General features: G+C 44.9%; 1 protein-coding gene across 2 annotated transcripts in view; it reads left to right on the forward strand.

The window, feature by feature from the left end:
* Positions 1 to 14217, forward strand: part of ESPN (espin) — a 96187-nt gene that overhangs the window by 74765 nt on the left and 7205 nt on the right. The window lies entirely within an intron of this gene.

Here is a 14217-nt window from a genome sequence, read left to right on the forward strand (position 1 = left end):
CAAACAAAACAATAACCCTTTACATACATCTGAATACATACATCTATAACAGTGACATCTAGTGTCAAACCTTTATCACTACTTTCATCACCACCTTTGCACAATAAGTACAGGCTTTTTCAAAGTGTGTAACCAATAGCAACACCCGTGGTAGGACACCACAATAGTAAGCAGAGATCTTGTATTTACTGAAACTGGAGCACCCCCCATAGCACACAGTATTTATATCATAACCTCCAGCAGAGATTGTTCCTGGATTTTTTACACTGGTGGTTTTTGGTAAGTACCTGTGTTGGAGTCAAGCCACACCCACATCCAGCAGGCAGGGTTTAGCGTTAAGCCACACCCACCTTCTGTAGGCTGGGATTAGAGTAAAGCCACACCCACATCCGGCAGGCAGGGTTTGAATATAAGCTATAACCACATTCAGCAGGGATTGAAGTTAAGCCACACCCACATTCTGCAGGCAGGGATTGAAGATAAGCCACACCCACATTCTGTGGGCAGGGATTGGAGTAAAGCTACACCCACATTCTGTGGGCAGGGATTGACGTTAAGCCACACCCACATTCTGTGGGCAGGGATTGAAGTTAAGCCACACCCACATTCTGTGGGCAGGGATTGAAGTTAAGCCACACCCACATTCTGTGGGCAGGGATTGGAGTAAAGCTACACCCACATTCTGTGGGCAGGGATTGAAGTTAAGCCACACCCAACTTCTGCGGGCAGGGATTGGAGTAAAGCCACACCCACATTCTGCAGGCAGGGATTGGAGTAAAGCCACACCCACATTCTGCAGGCAGGGATTGAAGTTAAACCACACCCACATTCTGCAGGCAGCGTTTTTAGACATCTTTTTAATTGGTCACATGATTTTGCCAACAACACTGATGTTTTTCCTATTAACATGATTATTATTATTATTGTCCAGTATTGTGGGATAGTTTCTGCGGTATTATACATGGACGCCACCACACACGGCCTGGTCTCATCTGCCGCAGTATGACCAGAGGGTTTTCACTATTACAGTAATGAAGCGTCATTGTATAATGGAAAGTTCTGCAGGTTTCTCCTCTACCTTGTGTGCGGAGTTCTCACCATCTCTGCCGCTCTAGATGAATGGAAACATGTTTTCCTGCTCACTGATAGAATGTTTGGTACAGTGTAATGAATCATAGCTTCCCTGATACATTGTAACAGAATATCAGAGAGGTTTCTGCTGCTGAGGGGTCCAGCAGAGATAGCAAACTCTCCGCACTATACACTGTATAACTCTAGCTTGGTTATCTGGTGTATCCGATCTAGCTGGGATATCTGGTGTATCCGATCTAGCTGGGATATCCGGTGTATCTGATCTAGCTGGGATATCCGGTGTATCTGTTCTAGCTGGGATATCTGGTGTATCCGATCTAGCTGGGATATCTGGTGTATCTGTTCTAGCTGGGATATCTGGTGTATCTGATCTAGCTGGGATATCTGGTGTATCTGTTCTAGCTGGGATATCTGGTGTATCTGTTCTAGCTTGGTTATCTGGTGTATCTTTTCTAGCTGGGATATCCGGTGTATCTTTTCTAGCTGGGATATCTGGTGTATCTTTTCTAGCTGGGATATCCGGTGTATCTTTTCTAGCTGGGATATCCGGTGTATCCGATCTAGCTGGGATATCTGGTGTATCTGTTCTAGCTGGGATATCTGGTGTATCCGATCTAGCTGGGATATCTGGTGTATCTGTTCTAGCTGGGATATCCGGTGTATCTTTTCTAGCTGGGATATCTGGTGTATCCGATCTAGCTGGGATATCTGGTGTATCCGATCTAGCTGGGATATCCGGTGTATTCGATCTAGCTGGGATATCTGGTGTATCCGATCTAGCTGGGATATCCGGTGTATCTTTTCTAGCTGGGATATCTGGTGTATCCGATCTAGCTGGGATATCCGGTGTATCCGATCTAGCTGGGATATCTGGTGTATCTGTTCTAGCTGGGATATCTGGTGTATCCGATCTAGCTGGGATATCTGGTGTATCCGATCTAGCTGGGATATCTGGTGTATCTGTTCTAGCTGGGATATCCGGTGTATCTGTTCTAGCTGGGATATCCGGTGTATCCGATCTAGCTGGGATATCTGGTGTATCTGTTCTAGCTGAGATATCTGGTGTATCCGATCTAGCTGGGATATCTGGTGTATCCGATCTAGCTGGGATATCCGGTGTATCTGTTCTAGCTGGGATATCTGGTGTATCTGTTCTAGCTGGGATATCTGGTGTATCCGATCTAGCTGGGATATCTGGTGTATCTGTTCTAGCTGAGATATCTGGTGTATCCGATCTAGCTGGGATATCTGGTGTATCCGATCTAGCTGGGATATCTGGTGTATCCGATCTAGCTGGGATATCTGGTGTATCCGATCTAGCTGGGATATCTGGTGTATCTGTTCTAGCTGAGATATCTGGTGTATCCGATCTAGCTGGGATATCTGGTGTATCTGATCTAGCTGGGATATCTGGTGTATCAGTTCTAGCTGAGATATCCGGTGTATCTGATCTAGCTGGGATATCTGGTGTATCTGTTCTAGCTGGGATATCTGGTGTATCTGATCTAGCTGGGATATCTGGTGTATCTAATCTAGCTGGGATATCTGGTGTATCTGATCTAGCTGGGATATCTGGTGTATCTGTTCTAGCTGAGATATCTGGTGTATCTGATCTAGCTGGGATATCTGGTGTATCTGTTCTAGCTGGGATATCTGGTGTATCTGATCTAGCTGAGATATCTGGTGTATCCGATCTAGCTGGGATATCTGGTGTATCCGATCTAGCTGAGATATCTGGTGTATCTGATCTAGCTGGGATATCTGGTGTATCTGATCTAGCTGGGATATCTGGTGTATCTGATCTAGCTGGGATATCTGGTGTATCTGATCTAGCTGGGATATCTGGTGTATCTGTTCTAGCTGGGATATCTGGTGTATCTGATCTAGCTGAGATATCTGGTGTATCCGATCTAGCTGGGATATCTGGTGTATCCGATCTAGCTGAGATATCTGGTGTATCTGATCTAGCTGGGATATCTGGTGTATCTGATCTAGCAGGGATATCTGGTGTATCCGATCTAGCTGAGATATCTGGTGTATCTGATCTAGCTGGGATATCTGGTGTATCTGATCTAGCTGGGATATCTGGTGTATCTGTTCTAGCTGGGATATCTGGTGTATCTGATCTAGCTGGGATATCTGGTGTATCTGTTCTAGCTGGGATATCTGGTGTATCTGTTCTAGCTGAGATATCTGGTGTATCCGATCTAGCTGGGATATCTGGTGTATCTGATCTAGCTGGGATATCTGGTGTATCAGTTCTAGCTGAGATATCCGGTGTATCTGATCTAGCTGGGATATCTGGTGTATCTGTTCTAGCTGGGATATCTGGTGTATCTGATCTAGCTGGGATATCTGGTGTATCTAATCTAGCTGGGATATCTGATGTATCTGATCTAGCTGGGATATCTGGTGTATCTGTTCTAGCTGAGATATCTGGTGTATCTGATCTAGCTGGGATATCTGGTGTATCTGTTCTAGCTGGGATATCTGGTGTATCTGATCTAGCTGAGATATCTGGTGTATCCGATCTAGCTGGGATATCTGGTGTATCCGATCTAGCTGAGATATCTGGTGTATCTGATCTAGCTGGGATATCTGGTGTATCTGATCTAGCTGGGATATCTGGTGTATCTGATCTAGCTGGGATATCTGGTGTATCTGATCTAGCTGGGATATCTGGTGTATCTGTTCTAGCTGAGATATCCGGTGTATCTGATCTAGCTGGGATATCTGGTGTATCTGTTCTAGCTGGGATATCTGGTGTATCTGATCTAGCTGGGATATCTGGTGTATCCGATCTAGCTGGGATATCCGGTGTATCTGTTCTAGCTGAGATATCCGGTGTATCTGATCTAGCTGGGATATCTGGTGTATCTGTTCTAGCTGGGATATCTGGTGTATCTGATCTAGCTGGGATATCTGGTGTATCTGATCTAGCTGGGATATCTGGTGTATCTGTTCTAGCTGAGATATCTGGTGTATCTGATCTAGCTGGGATATCTGGTGTATCTGTTCTAGCTGGGATATCTGGTGTATCTGATCTAGCTGAGATATCTGGTGTATCCGATCTAGCTGGGATATCTGGTGTATCCGATCTAGCTGAGATATCTGGTGTATCTGATCTAGCTGGGATATCTGGTGTATCTGATCTAGCAGGGATATCTGGTGTATCCGATCTAGCTGAGATATCTGGTGTATCTGATCTAGCTGGGATATCTGGTGTATCTGATCTAGCTGGGATATCTGGTGTATCTGTTCTAGCTGAGATATAGCTGAGATATCTGGTGTATCTGTTCTAGCTGAGATATCTGGTGTATCTGATCTAGCTGGGATATCTGGTGTATCTGTTCTAGCTGGGATATCTGGTGTATCTGATCTAGCTGAGATATCTGGTGTATCCGATCTAGCTGGGATATCTGGTGTATCCGATCTAGCTGAGATATCTGGTGTATCTGATCTAGCTGGGATATCTGGTGTATCTGATCTAGCTGGGATATCTGGTGTATCCGATCTAGCTGAGATATCTGGTGTATCTGATCTAGCTGGGATATCTGGTGTATCTGTTCTAGCTGAGATATCTGGTGTATCTGTTCTAGCTGAGATATCTGGTGTATCTGATCTAGCTGAGATATCTGGTGTATCTGATCTAGCTGAGATATCTGGTGTATCTGATCTAGCTGGGATATCTGGTGCATGTGTTCTATGTGTCACGTAGAAAAAAAAATTTGAAAATGTTAAAGAGGATGTACCACCAGGTACGTCCTCTTTAACCTGACACAGGGATAGAACAGCGCCGTGATGGGGAAGCCGATGCGGCGGTCCGTTTTTCGAACCGCGGCCCGGTTCCCCCGCACGGCGCCGTTCTTTCCACGGTTACCGGCCGGTGCTCACACACTGGGTGTAAATAGTGCATTGTTCCCATTCACTGACTGCAAGCAGAGATATTGGAGACTGAAAGCAACTGAGACACCTAGAATATACACAGAAGTCTATACACTAGAATGCTAATGAGGCGGTTTGGTGCACCGGGGGCGGGGTTACGACAGGACCGCCCCTTCTTATGAATATTCATCCAGTGCTCTGCAGTCATGTCAGGGAAGAGCTCTGCCCCAGGATTCAGAGTTCAATGCAAATCACATCCAAGTAGACAGAGTGAATTTGCATGTGGTTACTGTGCAGAGTCCTGTCCATTCCCACCGCAGGCCTCTCCTATATTATACTGGGACATGTGGTTACTCTATAGAGTCCTGTCCATTCCCACCGCAGTTGTCTCCTATATTATACTGGGACATGTGGTTACTCTATAGAGTCCTGTCCATTCCCACCGCAGGCCTCTCCTATATTATACTGGGACATGTGGTTACTCTATAGAGTCCTGTCCATTCCCACCGCAGGCCTCTCCTATATTATACTGGGACATGTGGGTTACTCTATAGAGTCCTGTCCATTCCCACCGCAGGCCTCTCCTATATTATACTGGGACATGTGGTTACTCTATAGAGTCCTGTCCATTCCCACCGCAGTCGTCTCCTATGTTATACTGGGACATGTGGTTACTCTATAGAGTCCTGTCCATTCCCACCGCAGTCGTCTCCTATGTTATACTGGGACATGTGGTTACTCTATAGAGTCCTGTCCATTCCCACCGCAGTCGTCTCCTATGTTATACTGGGACATGTGGTTACTCTATAGAGTCCTGTCCATTCCCACCGCAGTCGTCTCCTATGTTATACTGGGACATGTGGTTACTCTATAGAGTCCTGTCCATTCCCACCGCAGGCCTCTCCTATATTATACTGGGATATGCGGTTACTGTGCAGAGTCCTGTCCATTCCCACCGCAGTCGTCTCCTATATTATACTGGGACATGTGGTTACTCTATAGAGTCCTGTCCATTCCCACCGCAGGCCTCTCCTATATTATTATACTGGGACATGTGGTTACTCTATAGAGTCCTGTCCATTCCCACCGCAGGCCTCTCCTATATTATACTGGGACATGTGGTTACTGTGCAGAGTCCTGTCCATTCCCACCGCAGGCCTCTCCTATATTATATACCGGGACATGTGGTTACTCTATAGAGTCCTGTCCATCCCCACCGCAGGCCTCTCCTATATTATATACCGGGACATGTGGTTACTCTATAGAGTCCTGTCCATTCCCACCGCAGTCGTCTCCTATGTTATACTGGGACATGTGGTTACTCTATAGAGTCCTGTCCATTCCCACCGCAGGCCTCTCCTATATTATACTGGGACATGTGGTTACTCTATAGAGTCCTGTCCATTCCCACCGCAGGCCTCTCCTATATTATACTGGGACATGTGGTTACTGTGCAGAGTCCTGTCCATTCCCCACCGCAGGCCTCTCCTATATTATACTGGGACATGTGGTTACTCTATAGAGTCCTGTCCATTCCCACCGCAGGCCTCTCCTATATTATACTGGGACATGTGGTTACTCTATAGAGTGCTGTCCATTCCCACCGCAGGCCTCTCCTATATTATACTGGGACATGTGGTTACTCTATAGAGTCCTGTCCATTCCCACCGCAGGCTTCTCCTATATTATACTGGGACATGTGGTTACTGTGCAGAGTCCTGTCTATTCCCACCGCAGGCCTCTCCTATATTATACTGGGACATGTGGTTACTGTGCAGAGTCCTGTCTATTCCCACTGCAGGCCTCTCCTATATTATATACCGGGACATGTGGTTACTCTATAGAGTCCTGTCCATTCCCACCGCAGGCCTCTCCTATATTATACTGGGACATGCGGTTACTGTGTAGACTCCCTGTCCACTCACCACTGCAGTCGTCTCCTATATTATACTGGGACATGTGGTTACTCTATAGAGTCCTGTCCATTCCCCACCGCAGGCCTCTCCTATATTATACTGGGACATGTGGTTACTCTATAGAGTCCTGTCCATTCCCACCGCAGGCCTCTCCTATATTATACTGGGACATGTGGTTACTCTATAGAGTCCTGTCCATTCCCACCGCAGGCCTCTCCTATATTATACTGGGACATGTGGTTACTCTATAGAGTCCTGTCCATTCCCACCGCAGGCCTCCCCTATATTATTATACTGGGACATGTGGTTACTCTATAGAGTCCTGTCCATTCCCACCGCAGTTGTCTCCTATATTATACTGGGACATGTGGTTACTCTGCAGAGTCTTGTCCATTCCCACCGCAGGCCTCTCCTATATTATATACTGGGACATGTGGTTACTCTATAGAGTCCTGTCCATTCCCCACCGCAGGCCTCTCCTATATTATTATACTGGGACATGTGGTTACTCTATAGAGTCCTGTCCATTCCCACCGCAGGCCTCTCCTATATTATATACCGGGACATGTGGTTACTCTATAGAGTCCTGTCTATTCCCCACCGCAGGCCTCTCCTATATTATACCGGGATATGCGGGTTACTCTATAGAGTCCTGTCCATTCCCACCGCAGGCCTCTCCTATATTATACTGGGACATGTGGTTACTCTATAGAGTCCTGTCCATTCCCACCGCAGTCGTCTCCTATGTTATACTGGGACATGTGGTTACTCTATAGAGTCCTGTCCATTCCCACCGCAGGCCTCCCCTATATTATTATACTGGGACATGTGGTTACTCTATAGAGTCCTGTCCATTCCCACCGCAGGCCTCTCCTATATTATTATACTGGGACATGTGGTTACTCTATAGAGTCCTGTCCATTCCCACCGCAGGCCTCTCCTATATTATACTGGGACATGTGGTTACTCTGCAGAGTCCCTGTCCATTCCCACCGCAGGCCTCTCTTATATTATATACCGGGACATGTGGTTACTCTATAGAGTCCTGTCCATTCCCACCGCAGGCCTCTCCTATATTATACTGGGACATGCGGTTACTCTATAGAGTCCTGTCCATTCCCCACCGCAGGCCTCTCCTATATTATACTGGGACATGTGGTTACTCTATAGAGTCCTGTCCATTCCCACCGCAGTTGTCTCCTATATTATACTGGGACATGTGGTTACTCTGCAGAGTCCCTGTCCATTCCCACCGCAGGCCTCTCTTATATTATATACTGGGACATGCGGTTACTCTATAGAGTCCTGTCCATTCCCACCGCAGGCCTCTCCTATATTATAATGGGACATGCGGTTACTGTGCAGAGTCCTGTCCATTCCCACTGCAGGCCTCTCCTATATTATACTGGGACATGTGGTTACCCCGTGCATTCCCCACTATAGGCTTCACTTATATTATACTTTGATTGTTACATGGATTTATGTCTTATAGACACAGCTACATTATAATATTCTTGAGACCTTTCAGGGTTGACACACATTCTGATAATGTACTCACTCCAGATTACAGCAATAGTGATGAGGATAGTCAGATATGGAAATGTAAATCCTAGTCTTATCCATAGGGGGCGCTGTTAGTAAGAAGGAATAGGCAGCTGTGCAAACATGAAGAGTGACAGCCGCTCCTGAGCCACATGTCTCCTCTGTGTGGTTGTCACTTCCTTTTCTCTGCTCTTATTGGTGTCTGATACCACGCACGTCAGTAAAAAAAAAAACACAGGGGCGAGTTCTGTGTATACCATCACTGGATTTACTGACAGATAAGATTGTCATGACCGAGTCTTTCTCAGAAGCTGCAGGATTTGCTGATCAGCACATTTTCAAGCTTTTCTCTGAAAGGATAGGACTGGAGTTTCCTCTGAGTTTATTAGTATTACAGTTTGCTGCAATATATATATATATATATATATATATATATATATATATATATATATACACACACACTGTCTCTGGGCTCTGAGGCCATAATGTAGTGTCCCTTGGTACATCTAAGTTTATGGGGTGAATGGGGGAGAGGTGTCGGGGCACTTCCCGCCTCAGTTTGAAAGCTTATGCTTTGTATTTGACTCCTGGCATATGGCGAAGTTAGATGCCACCCTAGGAAGTCCTGGAAAACATGGTGAAAGCCATAGGCCTGTTTTTTCTGCCAGCCCTAGGGTGGCATTAAACTTCTCCAGATGCCAGGAGTCAAATACCGAGCGTTCGGGTTCAGAGAACCTAACAGTTTGGTGACGTTGCTCAACACTATGCATAGGTAGACCGGTGGCCCATGATCATAAGAGTTACATAAGATAAATCCTGACTATGTGCAAACAACGATGATACAGGGAACATGAGCATTATTGGTTGTGTTTCCACTACTGTTCTAGGGTCTTGGGAGAGGCCTCAACCAGTGCAACCTCTGTATGGATCTGGTGTCTGCCTGGGCCTCCTATGGACCTTAGGCTTTCATATGGCTCACTATGGTCCTTCTTGATCTGAGGAAATGAAATTGAAATCATCAGTTGAAGGAAACCTGTCATCCCTTTTATGCTATACAAACTAGAAGACATTGGGTTGGTCCCTGGTGGCCTCTCATTTGAGTGTTGAGAAAGATATATCAATCAAGGTGGAGAGAAGCCGCCTGGGACTGATGACTTGTGCTTCAGGCAGCATTAACATTGATGACCATAACGATGGGATAAGTGTCAACAGATACTGCCATTAATGCTGGGACCTGAAGACAATCTAATATCTACGTTGCACCATAGCAGATTATTGGCAGATAGTAAGGTGAACAAACCACCAGTGTCAGCAGGGTTGACCAGCTCTCTGGGGCCTAACCACTTTCCACCAAGAGCAAATGGGGACAATGAGATATGAAGCATGGTGGATGTCTACAGGCCTATTCCTCTCTCTCCATTGCTATAGTGGGTATGCATGTATATAGGGTGGAGTAGTCCATGACCAGCTTTCAGCACTTAGTGGCCTGGACTTGACCGTATGCACACCCTCCATATAGGAAAGGCCAGCAGATCAACTGTATGAGTCTTAAAGGTAGCAGTAACGCAATGGGGCCAATGGCCTCTCTGCACCTTAAGAGGACACCAGTGTAGTGAATGGCACACGGTAGATGAAGAGGCCTTTTACAGATGTTGCCTCCATGTATTGGCCTGTTCCATCAATGTTCTATCTGGAAGACATTGGGGGTAGTAGGCCACTACAGTGATAATAGAGAGCTGAACATGATACCTCTCATCTCTCCGGATATGTTTGCATGGTATTGGTGTGAAGTTTGTTTTCCTCTTCTCGTGATACATTTAAACTGCAGTATCTAGTATAGAGAACGATCACAAGTTCAATCCATGAGTTACAGGGACAGAAATTTGCATTGGACCGACCACCTGACCTAATGGTATATATGTAGATATTGATAGACTGCTCAATGTGTATACTCTATACTGCACGTTTAAATGTTTTACATGGACATTTAGTGGTGTAATGAGTGTTCTGTCCTGCTCCATCCTTCCAGTGATGAGTACCATGTTATTGCTTGTTGCTTACCAGCATGCTTGATTAACGGGATTGCTACCTATATGTTCCGTCAATGATATCATGTTATTTGCTCCTATTTGTTGGGACTTTCATCCAGTCCTTTGTTAGCCCTATCTCCCGTATACCATTACACCACTAAAACATGTAGTTTTTGAAAAAGAGTGCAAGGAAAGGACTATTTGGCTTTGTATCCTGAGGGACGTGTTCCCTCCTTTTTTGTTCTTTTTATTAGTGTGAGGCCGGTAGTTACTACCACCCAGAAGGATGGAGATATTCCCATGCACACAATGCAATTTTGGGACCCTTTGGTGAACTCATGACCGAAGATGATATCAATCGTATTGAGAAGCAGATTGAGAACCTTCAAGTGATGCATAAGGTGCAGAAAGTGGAAACTGAACTGGAACAGTTAGAACATGAACTTCAGCAACTCCTACCAGTATCGGCAGCCTTATCCCAGGAGCACTTCACTGTAAATCCTAAACAGATGCAAGGCAGAGCTGATGACCTTCCAGCTTGGTGTTCCAAGATCTCCACCCTCTTAAAGAGTATGGCCATCCTCTTGGCAACTCTTGGAGGTAAAGAGGTTGATCTAGAAGACCTGATGCACAGGGATACCGCTGAACTGCCTCAAAATACAACAAAAGATGGTGGCGCCAACATCGGCAGATCTCAGTCCTTCAGTTCAACCAGAGAAGAGGTTGAGAAAGAAATCAAGCAGTTTGGCGTATCGGTCAAAAACTTGAAGGCCAACTATGAATTGTATACACGACCCCAAAGTGACTATGATGCTTCCAACAGAATCTATAAAAGGAAGAGATCTTTACCAGTAGGGACAACAGCTTACAGAAGGGAACCTATCCTCGAGGAAGACTATATAACCAGCAATGAGCAATTCGGCATCTTGAATGATGGAATATCAAGGCCACATGAAGAGCTGCCTATCATGCTGTCCCATGGCCAGTTAACGTATCATGATGAAGATGGCTTCCCAAGAGACATAGACTCTAGAAACCAAGGCAACATGATGGATGCGTTAGGAGAACCATTGTTTAGCGCAGACCACATGACTAGAAGTCTACCTGTCCAAACAGAACTTAGCTGTGTGCAGGACTACATAGACATGAGAAAAGAGAGGATTGTCTACCTTTTCCTTGAACACTGGAAGAAATGGACATTTACAGAGTCTGATAAAAATAGTAGTCCTAAAAAGAAGCCAACCGGGGGTTCCACCACTAGCGAGTTCGAGATTGAGAAGCAGAAGATGGAAAATGAAGAGAACAATGCAAAAATGGCCAAAGGACAAAGTGATGATGACCGCCTTTTATACTTTATGAAGCAGAGACAAGTTGTCGGAAAGTTGATCAGTCACTGGAGAAGTATCATTTGTCAAGTCCCCACAAGGCAGATTCGACGTCTGAGTAGAGCAAACATGCTATATTGGCCAGAACACTTTTTACCCCATGTCAATGGGTCTCCAGTCGAATATTCAAGCCTAACCTTGGACCTATTCATGTTAGGTTACTTCCAGTTATTAGAGATGACTATGTCACGAGAAGAGAGAAAGTTCCGTCACATTCTGTGCTATGAAATGTTCGACCGGCTGGGTAGTCATAGCTGGGAACTCATTCGGAAATTTCATAAGGTTGTAATGGAAGAGATTGAATCTGGGAAGAGAGATTGGACTGATGGATTTGAGGACCTCAAGCAGCAGTTCTTCGGGGACAGTATAGTAGGGAACCTAGATGTTACAAAAATTCCAGAGCAACTAGAGGAGACTATGATCCAAAACACAGCGGGTGATGAACCCAAGGTCACAATGGACCCCAAACCCAAGCATAGCATGGGAACTTCCGATGAACTGACTCCACTCCCCAAATGCAGGAAAGACTCTATTCAGCTGGTATCAGAACTGGGGGAATTTACCAATGATGACATTTGCCGCTATATCGATCGCAGTTTTTCATTTTGGAAAGAAAAAGAAGCGGAAATGTTTGACATATGAGGCGGTTGCTATCACTTGTTCCAGAAAGTCACAGGCCGATGGTAAATAACACTTTACCAGGATAAACATGGCAACAAAAGAGGCAGCCGCCTTTAATGGATGACGAGTAAATCCATATGGAACAACTGCATTGACATAGCAGCAGGTGCACATCGATCGCTGTGGAAATGAGGGATCGGCAGAGACATTTTATGAGCTTAATGCAAAAATAATTATTTTTTTTTTTAATCCATCCAATTATATATAATAAAATATATAAAAACATAAAAAATAACTAAAATATAAACCAGACAATGAGGTCTTAACAAAGAATAAATAGTCGCTGTATTGGCTTGTCTGTTGGAATCCACTTCTGTCCGGTGATAGAAAACGTACATTCATAGTGAAATGATGCAGCGGATGGATATTTTTTCATAAATTTTCAGGTGTAGGCATAAAAGTACATAGAACTAAAAAAAAAAAAAAAAAATTAAAAAAAATCACTGTGTGTCTTCCATCAACATGATTTTAAGAAGAAATCAGTAGTGGCGGCCATTTTGAACTAGATTTGCCCAACCTCAGGTAAAACCAACCATTAGTGTTCACTCACTGGGATGTAATATCTATAAAGGTATTAGATGATTCTCCGGCTTCGATTAGTATACAGGGGCCATTCTAGCCTTTTAATTGACCTACCTTCCATGCAGTGCCTGGATAACATGGGTCCTCCACAACAAACCCCCCCCCCCTTCCCCATATTGATAATAGGGCTGATGGATGTGACTTATCGTCATGAGATCGACCTGATCAATCATTAACCCTTAAAAGTAAAAGTTACCCAATGAAATAGCCCAGTCCAGCTTTTCTGTAGTCTTCTAGAAACCAACTTATATACATGATAAAAATACCATTATATCCATATAATAATAATAATTATAATAATAATATTTATTTGCATAGCGCCAAAAGATTCTGCATATCCTGAAATATAACAATGTATGACATGAAGACTGGGCTGGAGCATGCACACCTCTTCCCTTCTCCACCCTTCTTTCTGAAAAATAACAATGTACGACCTGAAGACTGGGCTGCAGCATGCATGCCTACTCCCTCCTCCACCCCTTTTTCCTGAAATTTAACAATGTATGACCCAAAGAATGGGCTGCAGCATGCACGCCTCCTCCCTCCTTCACCCTTTTCACAGCTTAACTGATTTATGTACAGGACTGGAAGATGCGCCCTGTATATTAATTATGAGAGACAGATAGCGGTGGGGGAGGGAGGTGGCTTGTATGCTGCAGCTTAGCCGGGGCTCCTTGGCTCTAAGCATGATCTAGAAGTGACAGATTTCCTTTAAAAGAGTTTTCCAGGCAAAATGTACAAACATACAAGGTAGAAAAGTGGAATGATAAAGGGGCTAATGATAAATCCCCCCATTAAAATTATAACATTCTGAGTCTTTGCAGCTACCACACCTAAAGGGGCCGTCCCACCAACAACACTGATCCCATCAGCACAGGTCCTGAGCACTGGGACCTCCCCGGATCTCGATTGTGGAGTTTCCCATCATTCACTGCCACTCAATTCATTGTCTATGGGAATGCTCAAGATAGGTGAATCAAGTGATTGTGCACATTTGTTTGTGCAACTCTGGATCCCTGCGTTGCCCGATCATACACACGTCCTGTTATGTGATAGGGAATAGGCTTTGTTAGTAGGACAGCCCCTTTAATATCTTACTGAGCT

This window comes from Dendropsophus ebraccatus, chromosome 12 (genome assembly GCF_027789765.1).
Source record: "Dendropsophus ebraccatus isolate aDenEbr1 chromosome 12, aDenEbr1.pat, whole genome shotgun sequence".
Classification (NCBI taxonomy): Eukaryota; Metazoa; Chordata; class Amphibia; order Anura; family Hylidae; genus Dendropsophus; species Dendropsophus ebraccatus.